Here is a 12,195-nt window from a genome sequence, read left to right on the forward strand (position 1 = left end):
CTTCTTCTCGCCTTCTTCTTGCTGGATGGGTTCGGAGCCGACCTCGGCTCCGACTCGGCCACTCTAAAAGCTCGAGTTGGTTCCACCCTCGAGGCTCCCCTTATATCCCACAATGCTAGGCGAGAGTTACCTCAGATCTCGTTTGTAAGCTAACCCCAGCTTATAATAGTAACAGTATAACTGTAAACAGAGTCCACCTCTAACAACAGGAAGAAAGAAGGGTGACCTACATCCTGAACCAGGAAATATGCATAATAGCATATATCTAAGAAAGAGGTGGTAGAAAGAGAGGTCACAATCACAACTCCTCTAGGTCTGTCCAGGCCAGGGGGAAGGAGGGTGGGACGCAAGAAGTAGGCGAGAAGAAGACAACTAACATGGAACGTTATGGTAAGAACATAACTTCTATATGTTAAGTTGTCTATCTCGCCTTCATTCTTGCTGGATGGGACCGCGTCCCTAGCACCTTGTCCCGGGTGGCCTAACGGAACAGACTCCTGAGAACAGTGGAACCAAAGTTAGCTCTATGCCTAGAAGCTAAATCCAACTTATAATGAGAAATGAAAGTGTGAGGAGTAGCCCAAGTAGCCGCTGCACAAATGGTGTCAATAGGCAGTCTGTCTTGGAAGACTAAAGAAGTAGCCAAAGCTCTGGTGGAATGGGCCTTATGTTTATCAGGCAGCTTTTGATGTCTAATTTCATATACAAGGGAAATCAAAGATGTTAGCCATCTGGATAATGATACCTTTGAAACTGAAGTCCCTTTCTGCTTTCCGCATAGGAGACAAACAGCTGATCAGATTTTCTGAACTGTTTTGTTCTATCCAAGTAGTACCTCAATTGACGGTGAACATCCAGGCAGTGTAATTTTTGTTCAGACCTATTGGAGTATTCTGGAAAAAAGACAGGTAGATCAATGCTTTGATTTAGATTCGACGTCGAAACCACCTTAGGCAAAAAGGACGGGTTAGTTCGTAAAGATACTCTGTCCTTATGAAACAAAAGATAAGGAGGACGACAGCTGAGTGCTTGAAGCTCTGAAACTCTTCTAGCTGATGTAATAGCTACCAGAAAAAGAGTCTTCCATGATAATAATTTTAAAGAACAGGAGACTGCAGGTTCGAAAGGGGAGAATCAAAGAAGCAAGAACTAAATTTAGGTCCCAAGGAGAAGGAGGATTTCTTATAGGAGGTCTGAGAAGAAAAACTCCTTTCAAAAAGGCTTTGCAAAGCTTGTGGGACATTAAGGCAGATTCAGAAATACCCACATGAAAGTTAGAAATAGCTGCCAATTGAACTTTAAGTGTAGAGGGAGATGAACCCGCATGGAAGAGTTCAGCTAGAAAATCAAGGACTAATTGGATGGAAGCAGTGAAAGGATCTATGTCCTTTCCTTGAGCCCAATATGTGAAGCGTTTCCACTATTTCAAATAAATCTCCCGAGTGGAAGATTTATGGGAAGCTATCAAAATATCTCTAACAGAGTGAGATAATTGAGGAAGCCTGGCTAAGGTTGGAACTGGAGGAACCAAGCAGTGAGGTTCAGAGAGGGAGAGCGATGAAACTGACCCGACTGATGGATCAAAAGATCTGGAACTAGGTCCAGATTCCACGGTCGCTCCAAAAGAAAACGATGTAGAAAGGGGAACCACACTTGTCGAGGCCAGTAAGGAGCAATGAGGATCAATGAGGCCTTCTGAGCGATAGCTTTCTGTATCACTTGAGAGATTAGTGGGAAGGGAGGAAATGCATACAGAAGTCCCGGGCCAAACTTGGACTAGAGCCGCCTCTGCTGGGTTGGCCTGGTAAAGGAATAGAGTGAAATATTCTCTGCACTTGCTGTTTTGGGGAGTAGCAAAAAGATCGCAGCAAGGCTGACCCCACTTGAGAAAAATTTCTCTCACTACAGAGTCTTTCAGAGACCACTCGTGAGGCATGAGTATAGCTCTGCTCAACTTGTCAGCAATTTGATTGGACTTTCCGGGATGTGCGTTGCTATCAGAAACCGCTGAGAAGAAATCGCCCATTGCCACAGTCTGAGTGCTTCTCGACACAGGGGTATGACCTGGTTCCGCCTTGTTTGTTGATGTATCACACTACAGACATATTGTCTGTTTGGATTGCAATCGTTCCCAAGGGAAGAGAGTCTTGAAGGGCTTGCAACGCTAAAAGCTGCTCTCATCTCCAGAACATTTATGTGCAAGTGGCATTCGTTTGGTTGCCATGTGCCCTGGACCGTCCTGCCCTGATAATGCCCCCACCCGATCAGGGAGGCATCCGTAAGAGTAGCAACCGGAGGAGGTGGAACAAAGGGTCTTCCCAACAAGAGCTGAGGGGAAGACATCCACCACATGAGATGATTTTTGCACGCTTGCGTGATCATAATGGTGTGAGACATTGGAAGTTGCTGGTAAGACCATTGAGTAAAGAGCATCCATTGAAGGATCCGCATGTGGAATCTGGCTAATGGAAGCAGAGGTATGGCCGCTGCCATAATTCCCAACACTTTCAGAACTAACCTGGCTTTGATTCTGTTGTTGTTGAAAAGGAGTGATACCAGTTTGTGAATGTCTGTTATTCTCTGATGTGTTAGTCTCGCAGACATGTTTACTGTATCTAGATTTGCGCCTATGTAAGTAATAGTACGACAAGGCGACAAAACAGACTTTTCGCAATTTATTGAAATACCCAGCTTTTGACAAACGCGAAAAGTGTAATCCCTGGCCATCAGAAGGAGATGCTTGGTGGGAGCTGTGAGGAGCCAGTCGTCCAAATATGGAAACACCTGGAATCCTTGTCGTCTCAGGTGAGAAGCTACCACTGCCATGCATTTGGTAAACACCCGGGGGGCAGTGGTGAGACCAAAGGGCAGGGCCCTGAACTGAAAATGACTGGTTCCCAGCCTGAAGCGGAGGAATCTTCTGGAGCATCTGATCATTTTTATGTGATAGTACGCATCCTGAAGGTCTATAGAGCACATCCAGTTCCCTTTGCCCAAAAGGGGAAGGATGGATTGCAGCGTGACCATCCGAAATCTTGTTTTCTTGACTGATCTGTTCAAGACACTGAGATCCAAAATTGGTCTCCAGTCCCCTGTTTTTTTTGGAACTAAAAAGAACCTTGAGTAGATTCCGGATCCTTGCTGGTCTGCTGGAACTGGCTGAATTGCTCTTTTTGCAAGCAGTTTTGAAATCTCCAAAACCGCTAGATCCCTTTGAGCGGGTGGAACATCTGGAAGGGATTTTTTAACTGATTTGGAATGCGAAGAAAGGGGATAGAATAGCCTTCGAAATGATGGACTGTACCCATTTGTCTTGAGTCAGGGATAGCCAGGCTTCTGGGTACAGTGACAATCTTCCCCGACTGCCTCGGAAGATGGGCAGTGGTGCAACACCTCAGGGATGCTGAAAGGGCTTGTCAGGAAGGCTTCCGATTGCCCTGGTTCTGGGACCCCCTGCCTCTAGGGCGTCTACCATTGTTATTCCCGCCTCTGCCTCTGGCAGGAAACGACTCTGGCCAGGCTAAGTCCCTTGAGATTGTTTACGGAACCACATCTTTCCACCTTTCTGGCCTTTGGGGTAAGGCCTAGAAGGAGTAGAAAATGGACTCACGGCAGAAAGGGTCTTGCCATCAGTTTCGCACCTAGTCAAGGTTTCTTTCACTTGAGGACCAAAGAGGGATGATCCATCAAACGGGAGTTAGTGAAAGACGTCTTGAAGGTCTGCAAAATTGCATAGCCGCATCCAGGCATGCCTACGTAAGGCCACACCTGTCCCTGCGGCTCTGCTCGCTCCATCAGCAGCGTAAGAAAGAAGGCATGGAGGAGTTGGTTATGGAGTTAAGGGTAGCCAGCTGCGTGTTCATCTTATCTTGGAAACCCGCAGCTGTAGGGTCCTTTAACATTTCACTCGCTTCCTTGATCAAGTCCCTTTGAAGACGAGTAAAATGGCACAGGTAGTTCAGCGAACGCATGGTAAATGTCGCTGACGAGAACATCCGCTTCCACCTGTCCATGGACCTAGATTCCTTGTTAGGTGGATGGACAGGTACTGAAGGATCAGCTAGCTCCTTCTTAGTGGCAGCAGCTACCACCATAGCATCCACAGAAACTCCTTTTGTTAAGAACTGTTTGTCTGCTGGTGCCGTTATGAACTTGGAGGGTCTCCTGGGAGTGGGGTCCACTGAATCAGGAGCCGTCCATGCCTTCTTAGCAACCACCTGCATGAGGGGGTCAAAGGGGGGGTACACCCAGGAGGTGGAAGGACGAGAGCCAAACGCCTCAAGATACACAGATTCGTCCTCTGAAGGGTTGAGGGCTGGCCAATTTCCCCTGTGTTTCAGGATCTCCAGAATGTCTGCAAATGAGACATCTTCAGAAGGGGAACGGGGGGAACCCTCAGAATCATCCAAATCTGTGTCTGTCGTGATGGACTCAGGTGAGTCAATGTGTTTCCTCTTACACTTCCTCTTCCGAGGGGGCTCTTCTGCCAAATCAGGAGAGGCCTCGGAAGAGGATGAAATCCGGACAGGGGGTTGCTGAGGAGCTGGCTCTCTGCGGTCCGGGATGAGGGAGTGAGTCGACTTAACCTGAGGCACTGTAGAGGGAGGGGCGACGGAGCCGACTGTGGAGTAGAGCCAGGCTCTAACACACTCCGCATGACCTCGAATGCACCCCTGTCAGGCAGAGCCAGAGGTCCCCGCCCGAGAAGCTAAGAACCCCTCGGCACCGACAGTGATGGCTCCGAGGCCGATGTCGGAGCCGATTCACCAGCCAGCACCGAGAGGAGAGGGGGTCGGACAAGGGTCCGATGCCACTCACCCCTCGAGCCGACGAGGGAAGTCCGGCACCGAGATTCTTCCAAGGAAGAAAACGGAGCCGACGACGGAGCCGAAGACAATTGTATCGGCTCCGACGCTATCACAGTCTCGGTTCCAGCGACCCGCCCGAGCTCAAGAGAGTCGAAGGAGGAATATGTTGATGGACCGGGCAGGCATCGACTGATGAGTCGGGCTCTGAAGCATCTGGGCCAGTGCCTCGGACTTAAGAAGTCGACTCACTACCCTCTGAAGGTCATGATCCGACAGCCTCGATGACCTAGAGGAGTGAGATCTTTGGCTCCGTTCAGACAGCAGGAGATCCTGGAGCCGAATGAACGGAGCCAAGAGATGGTGACCTGGACCTCTTCCTAGTTGTCGGCTCAAGGTCTGGTCGGAGCCGACACGGAACTTTACCTCGGCTCCGCCGGGCCGGGAACCACAGAAACTGTGGACTGAGACTTATCGGCTCCAGCCGAGCCGATGAAGGCAGAGGTTGAGAAACCTTAGGTCTCGGCTCAGTTGTCGGAGCCGAAGACCTAGATGCCTTAGAGGGCTTCCCTGTTGAAACAGATAGGGAATCCTCTGGCTTGAGTAAGCCTCTTAATATCAATTTATTTTTCTTTCCTGCAGGACCCTGGGGCTGAAGCCATGGCACACAGCACAGGAGTCCTGCAGGCAAAGGCCCCAGACAGTACACAAGAAGTGTGAGCGCCTGTCAGAGACATTTTCTGACAGCACGCATCACACTTCTTGAATCGAGACCTTTGCTTCCTTAGACATTTTTAAACAGGTGTAAACAAACACACACACAAACACACTAATTACACCCTGTCAAGTTTAAATTATAATAAAACCACTAACTAGGATTTTAAAATAATACACACACTCCACTAGGGAAGAGAAAGGGCCTGTAGGCCCAAGGGAAGAACCTAAAGTTCTTGAGGGAAAAACGGAATTTTTAGAAGGGGATAAAAATTTCTCTAAACTAAGGGAAATAAGTAAAAATATTAAAATTAAAGGGGTTTTGATAGACTAAATTACACAAGAAAAAGTCACTTACCAAGAACCGGTAGAAAACCAACCTCGATAGCTTAGCGGCAAACGAGATCTGAGGTAACTCTCGCCTAGCATTGTGGGATATAAGGGGAGCCTCGAGCCGGTGGAACCAACTCTCGAGCTTTTAGAGTGGCGAATGGAGCCGAGGTCGGCTCCGAACCCATCCAGCAAGAATGAAGGCGAGATAGACAACTTAACATCTATTGTTTGGCAAACAGCATCTCAGAAGGATTGGGGATTTACCTCTAACAACATACACTGTGGAAAGAGGGCAACAAACATGAGGGGGATGTGCCTGACCTGACTACAGAGTGTAAGTGCCGCTATACTGCATGTGGAGTAATGCTGGTTTAACAGTGTTTTGTCTGGATATGCCTGTCATACATGTTACAACACCTGCCATGTCGGTTCCATGTATATGAGGGATCCCCATCTGCAGGGTCATCTGCGGACTGGTCAGTGTTGTGTCTTTGGTTTCATGTGTCAGCTACAGAGAAACTATCTGTGGAATGTAGAAGTTAGTGTGAGGATAGCAGTCAGTAGATGGTTACAGCCGGGAGAGTTATCGACGTCACATCTCTCATAGGACATATGGTGCAACAAATCCTGTTACGACAGTATATGTATGAGGGTATTACAGCGATATGTCAATATTGGCCCCATGTTTGTGCCTCCAGCCACAACTCTGTCAACCTTTGTACTTACATCATGCAGTAGGGGGTGCATATGTTCTGTACACCATAGTCATTGACAGCAAATCTGATAACAAGCCAGTGAGATATCAGACTGCTACACATGTAATGTATAGTAGGGGTTATAATTGAGGACATAGCCTGGGCATTCTGTGGTTGTGTGTACAGTACTGAGGTGTGTGTAAGTCTGGTAATTGTCCACAGTGTGTGTATAGTGAATGTGTACCTTGGCCTGTGTAGAGAACGTTGTAGATGTCATTGTTCCTGGTCCTGTTCTATCTGATGTTACATGCTGCTCCACTGTATGTCACCCTAACAGCTTACATGTTTGTAGGGGCAAGCACACACATATCCCATACCACAGATAGGCATCAGGACCACACCGTCTAGTGGCCCAGTATATGTAGGGGTGTTGTGTGAGTGACTCATATGAGGATGGTGTAGGTCAGATAGTCCATATACTGTAATAGTATGCTAGCTTACCATATGTGGCTGTGTTCACATTGGTTGTGGTTATACACTTTCACACAGGTGTCTGTTACACTGTGATGTGACATGCCTGTAGAGCCTGCTATCTATGCAGGTACATGTGTATTCCCACATGGGAGATGTAGCCCAGTGTTGTCAGTCTGCCTGTAGCTTGCACTGTGCTTTGTTACATGCCTAGCACATTACTGTACTTATCCAGTGAGGTGTCATGTCCAGATACTTGCCAGATGTACTTCTGCCGTGCCACCATAACAGTCATGTATGTCAGACAAAGCAGTGGGATGCTGTTCAGATGTATGTCACTAACTAGTGGGTATCCAGTGAGGTGTCATGTCCAGATACTTGCCAGATGTACTTCTGCCGTGCCACCATAACAGTCATGTATGTCAGACAAAGCAGTGGGATGCTGTTCAGATGTATGTCACTAACTAGTGGGTAGTATGTGGCCATGGCACCTCTGTACCAGCGGTTATTATGTGTCAGGACAGACAGGGGTGTATGAATGCATAACCTATGGGGGCAAATGTATACCAGTATTTACGTGTTATACCCATCTACATGGCTGTTAACATCCACATTGACAGGCCCGGTCCACATGTCTTGCATGAAGGGGTTCTGTGTATACCCCTGGACTGACCAGCGTGTGTCAGACTGTCCACATATATTGGGCGTATCGCAACTGTAGTCCACAGGGGTGTTACTGTGCTAGCAGTGGTACTGTACTATTATGACCTTAGGATGTCTGTCAGTAGCCAATGGCGCACATGTTCACAGCAGATGTGGCTTCCCACACACACTATGTCTGTGAAGATGATCCCTATTACAGTAGCAATAGTCTACAAATATACTTGCACTGAAAGGTTGGGACTATTGGGGCTGAGGTACGGCTCCACTCCATGTGCAGGAAATATGGCAAACATATATGTATATATCATTATACATATATCCATATAGATATGTACACATTTACATATCTTGCTTACTGTATGACAACAGTTGTACACATATGTGCTTGTGTTCCAGACTCTGTCCTCCACCTACATACCTGGCTTTGCACATGTGACATGCTGTCAGGGTTTATTATGTAGTGGTCTGTGTGTATGTCATGCTGTCGTTTCTGCCATCCCTCCACTGCTGTTGTGTCCCCCACACATACTGGGGGGTTGGGGCCATATATGTGTGGGCTCCACCTACACAATACATGTGTGCCCTAATGCACTGCAGAGGGCAGTGTACGTAACCGTGGTATATGGCCCAGTAGTAGTGAGTGTGTGGGGGGAGGAGTTGCACCATGGCTAACCTAGGCTGTTACAACATGTGTGTGTATCTGGGGTAAACTGCCTTAAGGTATCTGGATGTACATTATCATACAGTCCACCGTGGGTAAATGCAGGCATACTGCCTCCTGCCATACGGAATGTTCTGTTTGTCAGTGTGACTGTGATGGTGTCAGTTATGCCATGTTATGTAACAGATGCATCCCATTGTGTCATCTGGGGTCTGTACCCTAGGGATTGTGTACAGAACGTAGATAGAGGCTGCTGACCTACATAGCTGCATTACGTACTGTTGATTGTCTGGTATGCTGTGGGCCAGTCTGTCATTACTATTGTACTACTAGAAGGCCTCAGCCTGGACAGCAACATGTGTCAACCTTTCCAGACTACTGTCTCAGTATAACTGTTTCACAGTTGCATTACACTGTCCGTATGGATGTCAGTGTCTAAACGGCGAAATGGCATATACAACTGTCATAGTACACAAATATAGCTTTCACATTCATTTATGGGCACCTGTGTGTGGTGTTATACCCTTTGATATCTCTGTGGGTAAGTGTTGCAGGCTATGAATGTCATTCATATGGGTGGCTCATACAGTCTCCAGTTGGTAAGGTGGTGAATGTAGGAATACTGGCTGCTCAGTATTGTGTGCATGTACTACATATGTATCTTACTGTACATATCTCTGTGTGTGTTATGTGTACTTACATATATAACTATATATATGTGTGTGTGTATATATATATATATATATATATATATATATATATATATATATATATATATATACCTGTATCTGCATATATCTGTCTGTGTCGATGTATCCTAGGGATGGCCATGTCTTGTGTGGTCCTGGTTATGGGATCTGCAACACTTGTTACTATATTACAGGGGGGACGCGCTTGGCTGGGGGGAGTATACCTATTCGTACCAGATGTATATTGTGTGGGGCCTCTCAACACCATTAACGTTGCATGAGGAAATATATGTTTTTGTTATATCCCCATTGTTATCACCACATGTCCACCCGTATATACCTATATATGTACATGTATACATCTGCTGACATATAAATGACCTGCTACTTATATATTTACACATGTAGATGTAGGCATATATATCCATAGATGTAGGCATTTGCATGTATATATGTTCATATATATTTATATATGTATATTCCTATAGATATACATATAGCTACATATATCAATATGTTGTACCTGTTTAGACATTAATATATTTATTCACACACATACATCTATATGTTGCAATACATTCTCTGTACTGTTGAATGACTGGGCTGGATGATATGTTTGTGAAAACATCGGGGTTATGTATATCTGCCATTGTTTAGTGGTAAATTACTTTGTGTATGGTATGCGGGGTCCTGGGTATGAGCCTTGCAGAGGCAGTTTATTTTCTTGCTCGCCAGAACACTTCCGCTTACCCCCACGCTAACCTCTTTAAAAGGAAAGGAAAAAAGGGTTGATAGGAAAGTGGTGAAACTGGGGCACACAGAGGGTAAGACAGTAGGGGAAATAGCTAGGCATGTGCAGGAAGGGTATAGGAAAGGTCCATTGCTGCCCATTTCTGCTACAGCAACAGCTGTGCATATACACTGAATTTGGAGGTAGATGTGGACCCTCAAATCCCTGGGAGAGGGGGGATGAGGACAACATAAATGCATTGTGATGCCAATTAGATCGGATTACATGTGTTCAGTGGACACATGTGCAAAACGGACAGCCATGTATGGGGTGAGACTGTTTCGTGGGAACATATTGCCCTTCCATTAACTTTTCAGGTGGGAGTGGGATGTTGGGGAGGGGTTGTAAGTATATTTGGAGAGGGAGGTTGGGTAGGTTAACAGACATGACACACAAGACTCATACAGGGGCGGTATATGACACATTTGGGGGGGGTGAACACCTTGATGGGGAGGGGTGTTGGTATATTGGAAGCCCACAAACCCCCTAGTGGTAACAATGGGACTAAGGTCCCCACCCGTGGGCAGTCACCATGGTGTCACCACAGTGTCATACTCTAGTGAAATATGACTGCAGACCATCCTCCTGCTGACACATGTACACCTGAAACACAAATGGATAACATTATGGAGATAACAATCAGTGTTACTGATAGCTGAAATGCATCATAGCTGTATGGCTACACTACCTGACATGTATGCATTACACATTACCCCTGACAAGACCTTACACTGCAGTACCTTGCAGCACTCTATAACGGTCGCCATGTGCATCAGAACCATATTAGCCTGTCTCTGCATCGATGTTATGGATGACAGGGAAGTGGCAGAGGTATCATCATATGCAAAGGGTGTGTTGCTAGTTTGCCAGAAGCCGAGGGTGGTCCATACATGTGTTACCATGAGTGTGGGTGAGGGGTTTGGTTCAATGATTGGGGTATGGTGATGTGGTTGTGTGTTGGCATGAGGTCTCCGTAGGTGTGGTTGCATAGTGCTGCCATGTGGCTGCCCTATACAGGTGTTGTTGGACAGCTGCAAACCATACCTCGCAGGATGTGCAGTTCAGTGCCTCTGGCCACAGACATGCTGACTGTGCCTGCCAGGGGTCCATGGGCATGTGCAGGTACAGACCTTGAGGTGCTACCCTCCCCTGATGATGACAGGTGTCTGCTGGAACCATGTCCTGCCTGGGACTGGCCAGGGCCACGTGCACAAGGCCTGCTGTGGTGTGGTGACTGCACACCCAGTGGTGTGCTAGGGCTGGGTGTACTGCCATTACGGGAGTGGCTTGGTGTCCTGGCACGGCCATGTTGACCACCAGCTGCTGGTGTGTCTGGCCTACGTCCATATGGCCATCGCACCACTCCCACCACACGTTAAAGCATGGACATTCCATGGTCGAGGAGGCCCACCATCTCACCCCAACATCTATCCATGACCTCAGTATGTTCACGGGGGGCAGCAGCAATGTCATGGAGGGTGCCACTTGCAGATGAGAAAGCAGCCCTCTGCAGCCTCAAGCCCTGTCGGGTGTGCATGTCCATACATGCCTGTGCCTCTATTACAGCCTGAAACATGCTCCTGGTGGTACCAGATGTGCCGCCTCTGCCAGATGACCAGCGGCTCTCAAATGAACACCATGGTACATCTGCTGATGTGGTGGCCTGCCGGACATCCGGCTATGTCAACTGTGGCCCGACACCATTGGCATGGGCCACACACTTTCCTGGTCACTGGCACCAACCGCCAGCTGTCCCTCTGTTATGGCCATGTGTGATGGGTTTGTAGGGGAACTGTAACTGTGTGCGGGATTGGAATGGCTAGGAGGGTGATGACACATGTAGGTGCAGTGTCAGCCTCTGACAATCACACCTGTGCCTCAACAGTACCATCATCATCAGTGTCTGTACAGACACCTACCTCAGTTTGCATGCAGGAGGGACCCTGACCCACATCACCACCTGTGGGGAAAGAAACACATACGTTAAGACCTGTACAGCATTGCATAACAGTACGCACATTTGCACACACACACATGTACACCCACAAGCACTGGCAGTCCACCTTACTACCTCCCTTGCCCTGGGTTTACAGACAGTCCCACATTCAGTTACATATGTTCCCCATCCTGCATGGCACTTGCTAACACACACTCATTAATACTACCTATTAACATATCATAGCTCTCCATGCCTACACATGTGATCACAACGCATAACTTGTTACTCCATCACCTCCTGACTTTGGTGGAGTAGGTTGCACATGGCCTCACTGCTGTCATCCAGTAATACCCTGTTTATGTCCAGTCATGGTGTACATGGCCCCTATATGGTTGGGGCTGCAACATTCACTACAAATGTCACACACCGGAGCCT

This window comes from Protopterus annectens, chromosome 5.part0 (genome assembly GCF_019279795.1).
Source record: "Protopterus annectens isolate FY-2018-M chromosome 5.part0, PAN1.0, whole genome shotgun sequence".
NCBI classification, from domain to species: Eukaryota; Metazoa; Chordata; order Ceratodontiformes; family Protopteridae; genus Protopterus; species Protopterus annectens.